Source organism: Oryx dammah, unplaced genomic scaffold (assembly GCF_014754425.2).
Source record: "Oryx dammah isolate SB20612 unplaced genomic scaffold, SCBI_Odam_1.1 HiC_scaffold_14, whole genome shotgun sequence".
Lineage (NCBI taxonomy): Eukaryota > Metazoa > Chordata > Mammalia > Artiodactyla > Bovidae > Oryx > Oryx dammah.
In genome coordinates this window covers 50,306,882-50,324,580 of record NW_024070198.1, presented here as the reverse complement: position 1 = coordinate 50,324,580, position 17,699 = coordinate 50,306,882, and the positions used below count along the sequence as shown (strand labels likewise).

Here is a 17,699-nt window from a genome sequence, read left to right as displayed (position 1 = left end):
GGTTGCTGGGTGGGGCAGGAGGCCTAGCAGAGAAGCTCTTAGGCCCTCTGTCCTGCCCACCACTTCTCAGAACCTTCGGTGGGCCTCGACCTCACCGACAAGAGCCCAGAGTCCAGAACCAGCAGCCACGACATGGCCGGCAGGGCGGGGCAGGTCGAGGTCTACGCGTCCACGTGCTGGCCCGCTGGACACAGGGGCTCCTGAGGTGGTGCCCCCCGTCCCGCCCCTGCACATCACACACTTGCCCCACACTCACGTGGGCACCGCTTACTCTCCGAAGCCTGGTCCTGGACCAGCCTCCTGCTCCTGGAGCACTGGCCCCATTCCTGATGGACTTGGGGTCCCTTGGTGTTTCACAGTGACTGCCCTGCTCACACCAGAGTCTGGGCATAGATCAGGAACCGGTCTAGGGGTCCCGCCCAAGTCCCCCTTTGCTTTCCTGGGGCACCTTTAAAATAAGCCCTCGGGGTTGAGCAGGGGAAGGGTGTCCATCCCAGCCACCTGGCTGCCTGCTGTCTACTGCCACCGGTGACCTGGGCAGGAAGACACTCACTGCCTCTATTCTGGGATCTGAGGGCAAGAAACCCTGTGCCACGGCCCTGATACGCTTGGCTGTGACCCCCTCCCAGCCCCACAGTGAACCCAGGCAGCTGACCTTAACCAGAGCCCAGCAAGATGGCCCACATTCCAGAGATGTCCACAGACACGCCCTGGAGCCCTGTGGTGGTGTCCAGACAAAGGCAAACCTCAGAGGCTCTGCATCTGTGTGGACGAGGCCGGCGTACCCACCAGGTCCCAGGAGGGGACCCCTTGGGCCGTGTCCTGGCAAGACAGCGACCCCATCCCAGACGCCGACTCCTGGGGGCCAGAGTGCTCCTTGCAGCTGTCTGCTGGACCCCTGGGTGGGCACAGACCCCTGTGGGCTGCAGCGGGGCCTGGACCCCCTGCACTGCTCACAAGCCCGGGCCCCAAAACCCACAGGGAACACAGAAGCACACAGAGTTGGCAAGCCTGCCCTTCCTGGAGCTCTAAGAACCCTCCAGCCTGAATTTATGAATGTCCCGTGACGTGTGGGTGGCTACTGCTGTGCCCTGGAGGTGAAGACGGCAGGGCTGCTCGCCTGTGTGTGTGAACGCACACACGCATGTGTGTGTGTGTGCCTGGGAGTGTGTGTGCACAGTGAGGACACCAAGAGCCTTCAGAGTCCTCCTCGTTTCAAGGATCTCCTGAAGCTGAGAAGATGGGACTAAATGGGGGCCCCACTATGAGCCCACCACGGGGAAGGGGGGCGTCTCCCTGCAGATCAGCTCGTGGGGACATGGCATGATGAGGGGGTCACTCACCTGGGGTCTGAGCAGGCTCCAGGATACATCCCCTGGAAGCCACCTGGAGACCAGAAGGCTGAGCATGGGACCCCGAGGACTTTCCGGGTGGGGCCGTGCCCATGGGGGCTGCCTCTTGCTGGCTGAAGGCCTCCTGTTGGCTGTGCCACCTGCCTCTGCTGCCCACCTCCTCTGGAGATGAGGCCAGAGGAATGGGGTCACGGGCTGCTCTGGGCCCCCAGGGAGCAGCCAAACCATTCATGCTGCCCCGGCAGGTTCATGGCAGTGGCCAGAAGGCGATCTCAGGTGCCAGGGAAGGTGCCCTGGCCTGCCACCCACACTGGACGCTCGCACCGCTGACTGGTCACTCAGCGTGGCCAGCACTGGCTCAGCCTTGAGGGAAGGAAGCAGAGGCGCCCCTGCCGTCGTGCTGCTCCTCGGGCTGCCAGATTCGACTCATCGCAGCCGCAGGCACCTGCCGCCGCAGCTCTTCCAGGGCAGCGTCTCCCCTGCGCCCCGCTGGGCATCGGCAGGGCCACTGGCGCTCGGGCTCACGACCCGGGCAGCGGAGGCACCGGCTTCAGGGCGGTGAGAAGGGTGTCCTCTCTGGCGCCCTGGCTGCCACCAGCAGCAGGGACAGCCAAGCCCAGAGGCAGCTCTCTCGCGCTCAGATGCTTCTGCCCTCCCTCTGGCCTCCCTGGGGCTCAGGCCTGCAAGGACCCTCTTGCCAATTACACAGGAGCCAGATCCTGGCCCCAGGTGCTGGGGAGGGGCCTGGAGGTGGTCCCCGGCGGCACCCAGCGCCCTGAGGGGCCTCCTGCCCTTGGAGTCCTCCTGGGAGCCGCTTCTTGCCTGGAGCCCCCACTGTGTCTGCTGCAGGGCCCAGCACCTTGAGGGGCACAGTAGACCCTGGGTGCTCTTGGCAGATGCTTGGTATCTGTTTTCTCTCTGGAAATGGGTGGTGACACCCCACAGTTTGATAGGCAACCCACAGGCAGCCCCACCTCCACCACTGCCCAAGCCTTCCAGGAATAGCCTCTCCAGCAAGACCCCAGCTGGCGACTGTTTCATGCTCCCCGAGGCAGGGACCCCAGCCCAGCAAGGACAGAAGGAAGCTGTGGCTAGGAGGAGCTGCCGTGGACGGGCGGGAGGGCCCACCCTGGGGCTCTGCAAGCGCGTGCAGGGTGCACCTGGGGTGTGTGGGGTCGGCCACAGGCAGGCTGTGTGCTGTCACTCACCAGGGGCCTGAGCCCCAGAGGCGGGGACACCGCTTCCAGGGGCAGCAGTCTGGGAGGTGGCTGGTGGGCAGCAGCCAGAGGGCTCTGATGGGACCCCTGACCTCGGCCACCCACGCTCAGCCTCCACCCTGGGGGCTGCAGCCCCACCGCGTCCGGCACACGGGTGACTGACTGCCTGTCCCTAATTGGAAGCTCATTACAAGTTGGCGGCAGGCTCCCCGGGGTGGGAGCATGGCCTCAGCAACCGGCACCAGGCAGAGCTGCACAGGAGAACAAGAGGGCCACTTTCTGTTTGCTCCAGTAAACCGAACTTTCCTTAAATCTACTCCACTCGAGCTTGCAAGGCGCAGGAGAAGGCTTCTCGAAGCGCGGACCAGGGTGAGGATGCAGCCTGTCACGCGTGCCCACCCTTGCGTTTTTGGTTTCCCCCGTCCATTTTCAGGGCTCATGTTAGAGAAACTGCTGCGTTCTCATTTTTTCTTTTTCTTTTTCTTTTTTTAATTTGAGGTATATGGTTGACAAACAGAACAGCCGTGCCTGTGTGATGGACACATCTCGATGAGTCTGGAGGTAACTGTCCACCTGTGAAACAGCCTCCGTTGCCTCTAAAAGTCCCTGCGCTGTTTCGTGTGATGAGGCATTCGACATAAGACGCGCCTCCTGCGTCCCACCTTCCACCACACATGCCCACGTTTCACGAGCTCACTGCCCTCTCTTCCCTCAACTACTCCGGGTCCGAAGATCGGACTTCCCATTCCTCTTATTGTAACTGAAGCCCTTGCAAACGCGTGTTGACCAGAAGTATTTGCCTATGTTTCTGAATAATTTCCTTATGATAAAGAAGTGCACTTCAAGTCCATAATCTCCACTGACAAGACCACTCAAGAGGTGACAAGGCCCTGAAGGATTATCTCCAGAGAGGCCGACCCTGATGCTGGGCTGGCTGCCCCCAGGTCCTCTGCAGGTCTGGCCCCCACTGTGGTCTGGTGACCAGCGCCTTCTCCTCCATGATGGGGCCCTGGTCTCTGCCAGGTGCTGCACTGGGGGTGAATGTGAGGAGGTGTGGAAGAAGCTGAGGGCCCATGAACGTATTTCATTCTGGTGACCTGTAACAATGCAAACAAATGGCTCCTGCAGCGACGTGTTTAAAGAAGAAAAGTGAAAGCGCCGACTTAGGGTTAGAATAGGGCTTGTCCTGGCCGCTTTCCAGCCGTGTCGCTGGCGTGACGGAAATCGGACGCCACACGGGGCCCCAGAAGACACGCGGATTTTTCACGGTGTCAGAACCTGGTCTGGGGTCTGGACTTCTCACCCAGTGGGGGTGGAGGGTGGTGGTAATGGTTGGTGAAGAGCCGAGAGAAGAGGAGTTTGTGCAGACGCTCTTCTTTCATGGGGGGAGGGGTCTGCCAGTACAGTTGGAACCCTGGAATGGAGGGCAGGGAGGGCCCTGGCGCAGGGCGGTGGGGGGAGGGGTGGCCTCGAGTTCACCAGGGAAGGGAGGTGGCAGCTCTTCTGGCCTGATGTAGCCCCCGGGGGGCACCAGAATCCCCAAGAAGACACCCAGGACACCCTGGGGATGCATCAGGGTCCACACAGGAGCCTGGGAAGACCAGAAAGGGGCCCAAGGGCCCCATCCCACTGCCAGACCCAAAAGCAGCACAAAGCTGGCTCCCAGGTACCCCCCGATGACCCCACCCCTCACTGCATCCTGAGTTGAGGAAGAAGAAATCGGATTATGCATAAGTTTCCTGTGGCTGCTGCAAAAAACTACTGCTGAGTGGGCTAGAGGCAGAGCAGTAGCAAAGAAACTGCCTGCCCATGCAGGGCGTGCAAGAGACGCGTGTTCCGTCCCTGGGTTGGGAAGAGTCCTGCAGGAGGGCCTGGCAACCACTCCAGTGTTCTTGCCTGGAGAGTCCCACGGACAGAGGAGCCTGGAGGGCTGCAGTCCATAGGATCGCAAAGAGTCAGACACAACTGCAGTGACTCACCACACGGATACACAGAAGTGGACCAGAACGACACAAATTTGTTATCTTGTGCTCCACACCTTAGAAGTTCCAGGCAGGCCTCTCTGGGCTAAATTCCAGGGACCAGAATGTCTGGTGCCTTCTGGAGGCTCTGGGGGAGAGTGCTTTCCTCACCTCTTCCCTGAAGGCCGCTGCGTGCCTGGGCTTGTGGCCCCTCCTCCTTTTTCCGAAGCCCGCCTCAGCATCTCCCTGACACGCCTCTCTAGGCCTGTCTCCTGCAGCCCCTCTTCCACCGTTAGGGGCCCAGTGATGGCACGGCCCGCTCGGGCTGTCCAGGGGCCCCCGGCTCTAACTGCCCTTGTCCGAGTGCCGCAGCCCTCTCACAGGTTCCGGGAGGACAGTGCGGACGCCGTTGGGGGGGGGCGCACTTCTGTGCTGACCAGAGAAGGCCCCCCTGCCCCACGCCCCGCGTGGCGGTCCTGTCCAGACAGTCCGCCTCCCAGGACAGTCTGCTCTGCAGCTCAAAGTGACAGGAGGCCTCTCCTTATCTGACAGTCTTCAGCAAAGTCAACGATTTGGGAATGTCTCCGTCTGAATCCATTTTAAGGAACAGTTAGGGACAAAGGAGAGCCATGTTTTACTTGTGACAGGCCGTTGTAATGAAAATCTTTATCTTTAAGCAGTCATCCAAAAAATAATTCTGCATCATAATTGCTATTACGTGTTTCCATATTACTGTATGATCCTTGGTTTTATTTTTCAAAGTGATACATGAGTTCATGCTTTTTAGGGAATTTTAACTGCACAGAAGTATATAGAGAGTCTAAGTCCCGCTGTACTCCCCGGAAGTCACTGCTTAAAAGAGTCTCGTGAGGAACTCGCCTGACATTTTTCATGGAAGTTTTGTTTTAACACGATGTGCTCACACCACCTAGGACACGTTTCCAGGCCCTGCTCATAACTTGCCTCTGTCTGCACCCCTGCCCAGGCAAGCGCCCTCCGCCTGGATCCCATCAGCAGGTGTGTGGGCTGCCTCCAATTTGTCTGATTGCAAGCGTGAAGTCCTGTGTGTGTCTCCTCTTAAAGTCATGTAAGACATGGACTCCTGGGTCAAAAATGATGCCACCACCTGCCCTTTGAAAGATTCTGCAGCACTTCTTTCCGATGCTGACATCCTGATAAAGCTGCTGGATAAACCACATTCCAATCAAGCCCGCCTGTTCTGTCAGACTCTCTCTCCTTCCCTAAGAGGAGTCGCCGCTGAGTGCGCAGTATGAGAGCAAAGCGCGACACAGCGGGAGGCGCACCGGGAGGGGGTGGTGGTCGCCTGGGACAGGTGTGCCCACTCCCTGGAGGGGCTGGAAAGTAGATAAAGCTGGAAAGCGGCTGTTAAAAAGATGCCAGAAATAAAGTCAGCGCCTTGTGAATGTACTCACCAGACACACGAACTTTAGACAGAACTTCCTCCATGGAAATGGAAAGCCCCTGAATATGCCCTGAAGTAGGCAAAATGTGAAAACACACAGTCGAAGTTTTAAACTCAAAGTTGCTGAAACCATGTGTAACTTGTGACAATATTGCTTTTAACTGTGTCTTTTAGGTCATTAATCATTGGGAACATTGCTCACTAGAGTAATTGGTATGAATCTGGAGTGGGCAGATATCATCCACGTGAGTATGTTTGTGTGTGTATGCGCTTCAGCTTTAGTCTAGTGTTAGGGAAGTTCATTTCAAGTGCAGTGATTCACGGTGCACTGGGGCGGACCTGCACATGTGTGCGTAAGGCGGTCCGTCCGTGACTGTCTGGTCCAGCCCGCCCCGACCGTGCAGATGGTGCGCGTGTGTCCTGACTGTCCCCACGCAGTACTTGAGTCACAGGTGTGAGTGTCTGTGTGTGACAGTGTGTGCACATCTCACAGCATCAGTCGTCCGGGGATCTGCCCTCCCCTGGCTACTCAGGGACCCGCCGGGAAAACCCTCTCCGGCAGGCAGGGTGACGCTGTCCGTGGTGCTGGCGGCTCTGCTAACCAGCGCCGACCGAGCACCTCCCAGCCACCTTCAAGGCCCCACGGCCCCCTCAGGGCCCAGGACAACAAGGCTCCCACCTCACCTCAGGGCACACCTGGGCTCCTGGCTCACGCCTGTGGGACACCATGGTTGTCGCACACCTGGATTCCTCCTCAGTTTCTGAGCCTGGCTCTGACAGATCCAAACTCTGGTCCAGCCCCACCTTACTCTGCTGATCTTCTGCCTGAGAACCTCAAAGAATTTGAACCTCACTCTGTGACCTCCAGCTGCCTAAAGCCAGACGTCTCCTTCAAGATGCTGTGTGCCTTAGCAAGCAATGGCCGGGGGTGAGGAGGCTGGGTTTCTTCCAGACTGGGTGGTCCTTGGCCTCCCCTCCCTGAGCCCAGCCTCTCCCCTGGGACTTCCAGGTAACGATGGGAAGGAAGGGACAGAGGGAGGAGGACAGGAGGGAGGCCCATTGCCTTTGTGGACAGCAGTGTGGAAAAGACAAAATCGGGTCAGGCAGGCCCCAGCTGGTGGAGACGATGGGGCCTGGAAACTGTAAGGTTTACAAAGAAGTGAAAGGCTCGACACAGAAACTGATTAGGCTTGGTACAAAAGACGTGCCAGGCACAAAGGGCACCCACGCCTTAGCCACTTATTCACGAGCATGATTTAAACACGGAGCCTGGGAAACACAGGCAGTCGTTCAGAGAATGCTGCATAGAACAGAGGCAGATGCGCAGATAACGGAGAACAGAAAGCACTCTTCAAATACTAGAAAACTGATGTGGGATGCGTGCCTGCTTCAAACCATGCTCAACGATAAAGTCCAGATATAAAGTTTTGTGAAAGATGGAAGTCCTTGAAAGTGAAAATACAGCATACCAGTTTATGGGACGTACAAGAAGCAGTGCGCCTAAGGGGAAATACCCGGGTGTAAACATCTCCATGTTTAAAAGAAGAAAAATCTCAAACCAATAAAATTAAAACAGTGAGGAACCAGAAAAAGAAGAGCAACCCTAACTCAAAGTCAGTGGAAAGGAGAAAATAGTGAGACTCGAGCTGATGAGGGAGACAGAGAGCAGAGAGCAGAGAGAACCGATGAAACCAGAGGTCAGGGCGCAAGGAGATCAGCAAAGTCGACAAACCTTTAACCCTTCCCTAAGGGGAAAAGAGATGCAGCCAACGCAGTAAGAAATGAGTGTGGGGACATCACTGCTGACCCCACAGGACAAACAGGAAACAGGGTTCTGTGAGCAGTGCTGTGCCAGGGGGTAGAGGACCTGGAAGAGAGGGGCAGATTCCTGGACACACAAATGCCAACCCCGACTCAAAACGAGATATAAAAGATGAACAGACCTCCAACAGGTAAAGAGATTGAATCAGCAGCTCAGCTCCTCCTAACAGAGGAAGCCCAGGACCAGATAGATGGCTCGCGAGTCCCACCAGACAGCGCCGACCCTTCTCAAAATTCTCCAAAAACAGAAAGGGGGACACTTCCTAATGTGTTCTGGGAGGCCAGCATGACCATGATAAGACGGCCAGACAAAAACACCACAAGAAAACTCCACACCAATACCTGCAAATACAGACGCAAAATCCTCAACACAATACAAGAAAACCAAATCCAACGGCACGTTAAAGGTTACGCACTGTGACCAGTGGGATTTATCCCAGGAATGCAAGGATGATTCAACATAAAAATCAATATTTATACCACATTAATAGAATGAAGGGGTAAGGACACATAACCAACTCAATGCAGGAAAATATTTGACAAAATTCAACATCTTTTCATGATAAAAATACTCAGAAAACGTGATAGAAAGGAACTTCATCAACATGATAAAGGACACTTAGGAAACACCCACAGTCAACATCAGCACTGAGGGCGAAATGCTGCGAGGACCAGGACCAAGTGAGACAGCAGCCCCCGCGCCGCGCTCGCGCCGTGCGCCCTCAGCCACGCTCACGCTGTGCCTGTGCTGCAGCTCCAGCCAGAGCACCGGCGCCAGTGAACAGAGAGGCGCCCGACCTGGAAGGAAGGAGTGACAGCACCCTCATCTCCAGACGGCAAGACTCGTTATTAGAAAATCCCAGAGTCTATACCCCAACACTTACGAGGATTAATAAAGAAATTCAGCAAAGTTTCAGAGTAAAACATCAACATGCAGAATCAGCTGTGTTCCTGAAACAGCAACGAGCAATTCAAAGTGGGAATTAGGAAAACAGTTCCATTTGTAACAGCATCCAAAAGAATACAACATCTAGAAATAAATTTAACCAAGGAGGGAAAGGCTTACTGAAGACTACAAAACTTTGTGGGAAAACTAACAAAAACCTAAATAAATGGCAAAACATGTTCATGGATTAAATGACTTAATATTGTTAACATGGCAACATGGCATCAAATGGGCTACAGACTCAGTGAAACACCCATCAGACTTCTAACGGCCTTCCTTTCAACGTTGGAAAACCTGATTCTAAATTAATACGGAGTAGCAATGGGCCCCAAAAGCCAAAACAATCTTGAAAAAGAAAAAAAGTATACGACTCACACTGTCTGATTCCAAAACTTACAAAGCTATTACCCAAAACTCTGGGATTCACACAAGGACAGACTACAGACCAACAGGAGAGACTTGACGGTTGGGAAGTAAACGCGTGCATCTGCGGCGGACGGATTCTGACAAGGGAACCAAGACCACGCCATGAGGAAAGAGGAGCCTCTCAACAAATCTCCATCTGCAGGAGAATGCAGTCCAGCTCCCACCTCTCACGAGATACAAAACTGAACTCAAAATGGATCAAGAATGAAAATAGGAGAGTTAAAACTATAGAACCCTCAAAAGAAAACACATGAGTAAATCTTTAGGACCTTGGATTTGGCAAAGGATTCTTAGATAAAACACCAAAAGCAAGAACAACAAAAGAAAAAAAACAGATGAATTGGAATTCATAAAAATCAAGAACTTTGTGCATCAAAGAACACTATCAAGAAAGTGAAAATATACAAAATGGGATAAATATTGCAAAACATATATCTAATAAGGGTCTTGTATGTAAACTGCATTAAAAAACTCTTTCAACTCAGAAACTAAAACACAAACAATCCAATCTAAAATGAGCCAGGACTGCAACAGACATTTCTCCAAAGAAGATGCACAGATGGCCATGTGGAAAGACGTTTCATGCCATCAGTCATCAAGGAAATGCAAATAAAAACCACAATGAGACACCACTTCACACCCACTAGGGTAGCTATGTATTTTAAAAAAACAGAAAAAATCAAGTGTTGGTGAGAATGTAGAGAAATTGGAATGCTTGTACCTTTCTGATAAGAACATAAAATGGTGCAGCCTCTACGGAAAATAATTCAGCATTTCCTCAAAAAGTTAAACATAAAATTCTCACGTGACCCAGCAATCCCACTCGTAGACATATGTCCAGGAGAACTGAAAACTGGAGCTCAAGCAGGTGTTTGTACACAGATGTCCATAGTAGCACTGTTTACAATAGCCGACAGGTACAAACAACCCTAAGAGATGGACAGAGAAAGTGAAGGTGGTGCACACTTACGACAGCATATGATTCGGTCACAAAAAGGAGAGAAGCACTGATTCAGGCCACAGCATGGACGACCCTTGAGAACGTTAGGCTAAACGAAGGAAGCCAGACACAAAATGCTGCCTGTCACGTTTCAAGCAACAAATAATCGGAACAGTATCAGAGTATAAACCAAAGTATGAAATAAATGCCCATGAGCCCATACTGATATGAAAGAAATGGGTAGAAAAGACAAATTTTCCATGCAGAACTGCAGGTCATTTACCTCTGTGTCTCTTTCAAGGAGGGAGAGTGTGACCTTTAAATGTGGGCTGATGCAATGACCTCCTTCAAGAGAGGCCGCCGTGCATGCAGGAGGGTGACGTGGCAGGAGAGGACGCGTGGCTCAGCCCCGTGGTCAGGGTCGACAGCAGCGACGGCCCTGCTGACGCTGTGGGTCTGGGATGGGACGGGCACTTTATCCCCGCGGTCTTCCTCCCAAAGACCCATAGCCTCGGTTTAATCATGAGAAAACATGAGGCAAGCCCCAGTTGGGGGCATCCTATCAAACAGATGACCAAACTCCTCAAAACTGTCCAAAAAAAAGTGAGAAGCCCACAGCCAAGTGGGGCCTAAGGAAACATGGCAAGTGAATGTGACATGATTCTGGATGGGACCCTGGTACGGAAAAAAGACCCTGGGCACAAGCCAAGGAGACCTGAGTAAGGCATGGACTTTAGCTGACAATAATGTATCATACGGGTTCCTAAGTTGTAACAGATGCACCCCACACTAATGTAAGATATTAGCATTAGGAGAAACTCTGTACGGAATGTATGGGAACTGTCTTACTATCTTTGCAACTTTTCTATAAATCTAAAACTGTTCTAAAATAATTTTGAAAAACTAAGGACTTCTGTTCATCAAAAGTCATCTTGAAGAAACGAGAAAAGATATAAACTGGAAAAAATATATTTTCAAAACATCATAAAAATTATGACATACTGATGAATCAAAGATGACCCAAAAAATGAAGAGATAGACCACGTCCATGGATTGGAATACTCAATATTGTAAAGATGTTAATTCTCCCCAAACTGATCTAGATTATATTCAATTCCAATAAACATTACAACAGAATACTTCATAAAATCAACAAGCTAAATCTAAAATTTATGGAAAGGCTAAGGAACTAAAAGAGCTAAAACTATTTTGAAAGGCAAGAATAGTCAGAGCATCCACACCAGCTGGTTTCAAACCTACAAAGCTGTCGCAGTCGAGGCAGTGCCCAATCAGAGAGACGGCAAACGCAGAGACAAACGGAGTGGAACAGAGCCCAGAAATAGGCCTGTGAGCACAGATTGCTCACCAACATGGGCCCATAGTCTCGAGCACAACACGAATCACACACTCACAGGATTCAGACTTATCCCAAGTGTGCTGTCTGATTACAATGAAGTTAAAGTAAATCAATAACAAAAATACATCCAGAAAATCTCCAAACATTTGAAAATTTTAAAACGCTCTTCCAGATAACCATGTTCTGCCCATATAATGGAACACACATCCTCAGAAACATGCTTACAAAGCCAGAGAGGGGGTAGTGGGTGGTTCCGTTCTGTTACAGTCTAGCAGACAAGCAGTCTACGAAGAGAAGACTCAGAACAGTGTTGCCTCGAAGTGGGGGTGAAGGTTGACGGGGAAGGAGCGTGCAGGGTGCTTCTGAGGTGAAGGAAGTTTGTATCTTGATGAGGTGCAGGCTCATGCATCTGTGCATTCATCAAAACTCATCAGATTTACCATCTAAGACCTGTGCACTTCACTGTGTAAATGAAACCTCAATAAAGAAATTTAGGAAAGAGTGTATAAAGAACTCCTGCAAATCAATGAGTAAAATGTGGACACAAAGGGGCAAAAGACACACACACACACTCACAGGCATCTCACAGAAGCAGAGACGCTCACTGATACTAACCGTACCAAGCGCAGCAGAGAAAGCCAATTCATAGCACCATTTCTACCCTCCACATCGGCAGAGATTAGGAAACCCACACCATCTGTTGGGAAGGATGCAGTTCACTTGTAGGATGTAAGCCACACAGCCTCTCTGAGGATAGAACTTGGCATCTTCTTGTCACGTTGCATGTGAAGCTCTCCCCCAGCGCTCCCGCTCGTCGGTGCAGCTCCAAGAGAAATGCTGGTGCGTGGCACTCAGGGGCTGTGCACGAAGGACGAGGCCACCAACTGTGACGCAGAGGCGGCCGTGGCAGAACGCTACTGCTCAGGTGTCAGAATGAACGCAGAACAGCTACCAAGAAGAGAAAGAACCGTAGTACAAAAAAGCAAGACCCAGAAGACGGCATGTAGCATAATACCCCTTGTCATAACGTTTGAATACAAGCAAAACTAAGCAACATCTATAATTAAAATGCTTTAGGCAGCAGGGGAATCCCACAAGTGGTCCCTGGAGAGGGAGGGGGAAGCTGGGGTCACTTAGTACCCACTTTCTAGGTCTCGAGTTGAGAATGGGTTTACAATAGTTCCATTACTTTACAACTAAATGAATAAATAAATGCCAAGCGTGGGAAGGAAATGAAATGAATGCTATTGTGTAGCATCCACTCCCCTTTGAACCTCAGGGAAGGGCCTTGAGGCTGAGAGCCATCTCAGGGTGGGCCTCACCAGGGCCAGGCCACCTGGAAGGCAGGCAGCAGGCCAGACTCTGTTTGTCCCGAGGGGAAGGAAGGAAGCCCCCGCCCTTTACTTCATCTTCCCTTCCTACATTCCCCCTGGGGACCCTGCAGATTGTTCTGAGAGTCCCACAGGGGTGAGAAATCTCAATTAAAGTCCTCTAGAAAGCCAGGGGGTGGCAAGGCCGCTAATGAGCGCCATAAAAGCCAGCTGGCCACGAGGCAAGCAGGGGAGACTCGGCATGCTTCTCCAGGGCCTGGCTGGAGGCCGGCAGAGACGTGGAGGCGCACCTTCAGTGAGGAGAGGGGAAGGGAGGCTGGAGGGGACAGCCTGGTCTCGAGGCAGAGGGCCTGGGGGTGCTAGGAGGGCAGACTTTACAAGTTCCCCTAGCACACGCCGCCAACCCACTTGGCCCAGAGAGCAGGGCTCCTGGAGCCCCAGCCCTGATGCCCTGGGTCCAGGCTGGCACCAACCCAGGTCCTGCAGACCCTTTGCAGGCCCAGCCTCCTCTGCTGCGCCGCTAGCGGTCTCATATCCCCAGAGACTGGGGCACCCTCCATTCACTCTGCTCCCCCCCCTGCACCCCCTGGGCCTTCCTACAGCCCGTCGCCACAGGGCTGAGCACCTCTGCTATCAGTGGAGGTCTCTGAGCCCCTTCAAGGTGAGACAGGAGCACCCCAGTTCAGCCTCTGTGCAGCACAGGTAAACGTAGGAGGAAGAGGCTGAGGGTCGCCCAAGAATTCCACCTGCCCACGGGAATCCCCTCCACCTCCCATGGGGCTCCCTGGTCCTGCCAGTGAGGAGAGGGTCTGAGGAGGTGTGGAAGCCCCGGAGGCCGGGCCTGCTGGCCAGGAACCGGCTCTGCCTCAGCCTGCCGCCTCCCTGATGCCCACCCATCCTTCAGACACCCAGCTCCTGGGCGTCCTGGCCCAAAAGTCCCAAACCACCCAGCCCCTGAAAGGCTCTGAGTGGACCCCTTCCACCATCTCCCAAAGGCCACTTTCAAGCTCAGAAAACACAGGATACAGACCTCAGGCCAGCTCAAGACGGCTCCACGTGGGAAAACCAAAGGTGGGGATGAACCCTCCCCCCACCCCCAGCCCCAGGCCCACAAATCCGAGGCCCCGATTTTGCTCAGCCCTGGAGATCCAGCTGGCCCACAGATCCGAGGCCCTGATTTTGCTCAGCCCTGGAGATCCAGCTGGCCTTCTGATGGAAGCGCTGTCCTTCCTGAGGGTGAGCGGCCCTGGCCAGAGAGTAGCACGGAGCAGCAGTGCCGGGGCCCACGTGGAGGCCAGGGGCGCCCGGACACAGAGCCAGGACCGCACAGCAAGCACGCAGAGCAGGCCTGCTCCCCTGCGGTGTGGACACGCACACCTGTGTGAGTGCATGCACATGGGTGTGTGTGTGCACCTGGGTGTGTGCGTGTGCATGCACCTGGGGGTGTGTGCAGGAGTGCGCCTGGGGGGGTGTGTGCGTGTGCCTAGGGGTGTGTGTAGGAGTGCAGCTGGGTGTGTGCATGTGTGCGTGCGCCTGGGGGGGGGGGTGTGTGTGCCTGTGCCTGGGGGTGTGTGCAGGAGTGCACCTGAATGTGTGTGTGTGTGTGCCTTGGGGGTGTGCAGGAGCGCACCTGGGTGTGTGCATGTGTGCGTGCGCCTGGGGGTGTGTGCGTGTGTGCCTGTGCCTGTGTGTGTGTGCACTGGCGTGCACTTAGGGGTGTGTGTGTGTGTGTGTGTGTGTGTGCACGGGTATGCACACTTCCACATGTGGCTGTGTGCATGGTGCTGTGACAGGCAGCAGGGCACAACTGAGAGCTTCCATGTGAGAGTAGATGTGAGAGGTATGCTTGTGCTCACTTGTGTGCAGGCAGGGCCCCCCTGCCAGGGGTTTGCAGGGTGAGGTGTGTGTTGGGTTAAGGATCGGGGGGCTCAGTGCTGCAGCAACTTTGAGAAAGGGTTATGGTGGCCCTACCCAGCTCTCAGGACCCAGTCCCCTGCCCAGCACACATCACATCTGCCTCTCTCCACTTTTCCAAGGCGCTCAGAAGTGGCCTCCCTGCCAAGAGGGCTATGAGCAATTCCACGGAGACGTCAGTGACAGAGTTCATCCTGCTGGGCTTCCCGGAGCTGTGCCGCGGGCAGGGGCTGCTGTTTGGGTCATTCCTCACCATCTACATGGTGACCATCCTGGAGAACCTGGTCGTTATGGCGACCATCAGAGCCAGCCGTCGACTGCACACGCCCATGTACTTCTTCCTGGCCAACCTGTCAGTGCTGGAGACCCTCTACACCTCAGTCACCATCCCCAAGCTGCTGGCTGGCCTCTCGGCCTCAGCGAGGACGATCTCCTTCTCAGCCTGCCTCACCCAACTCTTCCTCTTCCTCTCCCTCGGCTCCTCCGAGTGCTTCCTCCTGGCCACCATGGCCTATGACCGGTACCTGGCCATCTGTCGCCCCCTGCACTACCCAGCCATCATGGACTCGAGGCTCTGCCTGCGCCTGGCCCTCGGCGCCTGGCTGGGCGGCTTCCTGGCCTCCTGCGTGTCCACAGCTCTCATCTCCCGCCTCAGGTTCTGCGGCCCCAACGTCCTCAACCACTTCTTCTGTGACATCTCACCCCTGCTGCACGTCTCCTGCTCTGACACCGCCACCATCGAGGTGCTGGACTTCGTGGCAGCCCTCGCTGTGCTCGCCACCTCCCTGCTGGCGACTGTGATCTCCTACACCCACATCGTGGCCACGGTGCTGAGGGTCCCAGGAGGGGCTGGCCGCCAGAAGGCCTTCTCCACCTGTGCTTCCCACCTGGTCGTGGTGGCCCTCTTCTCCACCACCACCATCTTCATGTATGCCCGGCCTCACGCCATCAGCTCCTTTGACCTCAACAAACTGGTGTCCGTGGTCTACTCCGTTGTGACCCCACTGCTCAACCCCATCATCTACTGCCTCCGGAACCATGACATCCACGAGGCCCTGGCCAAACTCCACTGGGCTCCCGGCCCCTCCTAGCACCAGCAGCAGGAGGAGGAACTTCAACCCTCCCACCCCGTCATCTGCTCACCGTCACCAGCGCATGCATCAGGTGGGCCACAGCTCTCTCCCACCAGCACAGCCAGCAAGCTCCTCTCCTCCCACCTCACCCTGAGACGCAGTAGCAGCAGCCAAACTCCAAAGGCGCCAGCAGCCACTTTCAGGGAACTTCAGCACCAGAGCAGCGGACAGCTCCTCAGCCCAGGACGAGCTGGGCTTGGCTCTCTGACGTATTTTAGTTTTAGAATTTCTGTCTGGTTCTTCTCAGTTTCCCTTTGCTCTATCAAATTCCCAGCCTTGTTTCTTTCCTGGACACGTGCAAGTTCCTGCATTCTTTCCTGACAGCCTGCCTTCTGTCCTGGGCTGCCTTCTGTCCAGACTGTGTTGTCACCACGGTGTCTGCAGGCTCTTAATATCTGGCGTGGTGAATCCCTCTTCTTTGAACTGCTTTTTCAAAATTTGTTTAAATTTGACTTTTATCTTTTGTATGAGCCCCTGAGCTCCTCAGTCTGCCTGGGCTGCCATAACAAAGCACCGCAGGGACGGCTCTGGCAGCACAGTGGTTGGGCTCTGTGCCTCAGTCCTTGGTTGGGGAGCTAAGATCCCACAAGCTATAAGGCACAGGGAAAAACAGTGCCACGGACAGGCTGGCTTATACACCAGGAATTCATTTTCTCACAGTTCTGGAGCCTGGAATCTGAGATAAGGTCTCAGCAGCATTGGTTTCAGAGAAGGCAATGGCACCCCACTCCAGTACTCTTGCCTGGCAAATCCCATGGACGGAGGAGCCTGGTGGGCTGCAGTCCATGGGGTCGCTAAGAGTCAGACACGATTGAGTGACTTCACTTTCACTTTTCACTCTCATGTGCTGGAGAAGGAAATGGCAACCCACTCCAGTGTTCTTGCCTGGAGAATCCCAGGGACGGGGGAGCCTGGTGGGCTGCCGTCTATGGGGTCGCACAGAGTTGGACATGACTGAAGCGACTTAGCAGCAGCAGCAGCAGCAGTGTTAGTTTCCCCTGAGGCCTGTATCCATGGCTTGTAACCAGCCATCCTCAAGTGGTCATCCCTGGGTGCACGTCTGTGACCCAATCTCCTCTTATCTCCTCCTATAAGAACACTAGTCACATTGGGTCAGGACCACCCTGATGACTTCACTTTAACTTTCTTGACCTCTATAAAGACCCATCTCCAAATATACCCACATTCTCAGGCGCTGGGGGCAGGATTCCAAAATATGAATGCTGGGGCCACAGTTCAGTCAACAGCAGGTTCCCGTAAGAGCTCTGCTGAGTCTCACTGGAGTCGCACACCCACCTAAGGGTGAGTGTGGAGGAGGCCCCGGCGTGGCGCCCAGCTGTGCGGCCTCTGTTTCCCCTGGTTACGCAGGTCTTCCTTCATGTTCCTTAATGATCTGTTTGTTTCTGCCATAAAGATCCTCTGCGCTCTGGGAGGGTTTTTATAGAGTCCATTGTTACTGTGAATGGCATTTTATCGTCTACTATTTCTTGTTTTGGTAGAGACTTTCTGTTTTATCCGCCATAAGACACTCATGCACTCACAAAATATGCAGGGAGCAATCTCTTGCACCAACGGGGACAAGCAGTGAGGCGGTGAGCAGCGCACGGCCAGCGGAGCGGCCCCACTGAGCATCTTCGACCCCGAATGCCCCTCCCCACCTTCCACCCACCCTCTGGCCTGCAGTCCTCAGAGGGCGGCAGCAGCTCCCAGCCCCGAGGCCGCAGTCCTGAGCGGAGGAAGGGGAGGGGAGATGTGCAGGCTCTGCCGGCCCCTCCCAGGGGAGCACACTCTGCTTCCCTGGCTCTGCGGAGGCAAGGGCTCCCCAGTTCCAGGCATGGGGGGTGAGTGGTCAACCACAGAGTCCACAGCTTCTTCAGG

General features: G+C 54.4%; 1 pseudogene; it reads left to right on the top strand.

Moving 5' to 3' along the window:
• The first annotated feature begins 10,452 nt into the window (after positions 1-10,452).
• LOC120873664 lies at positions 10,453-15,779 on the top strand (annotated as a pseudogene).
• Positions 15,780-17,699: the final 1,920 nt, after the last annotated feature.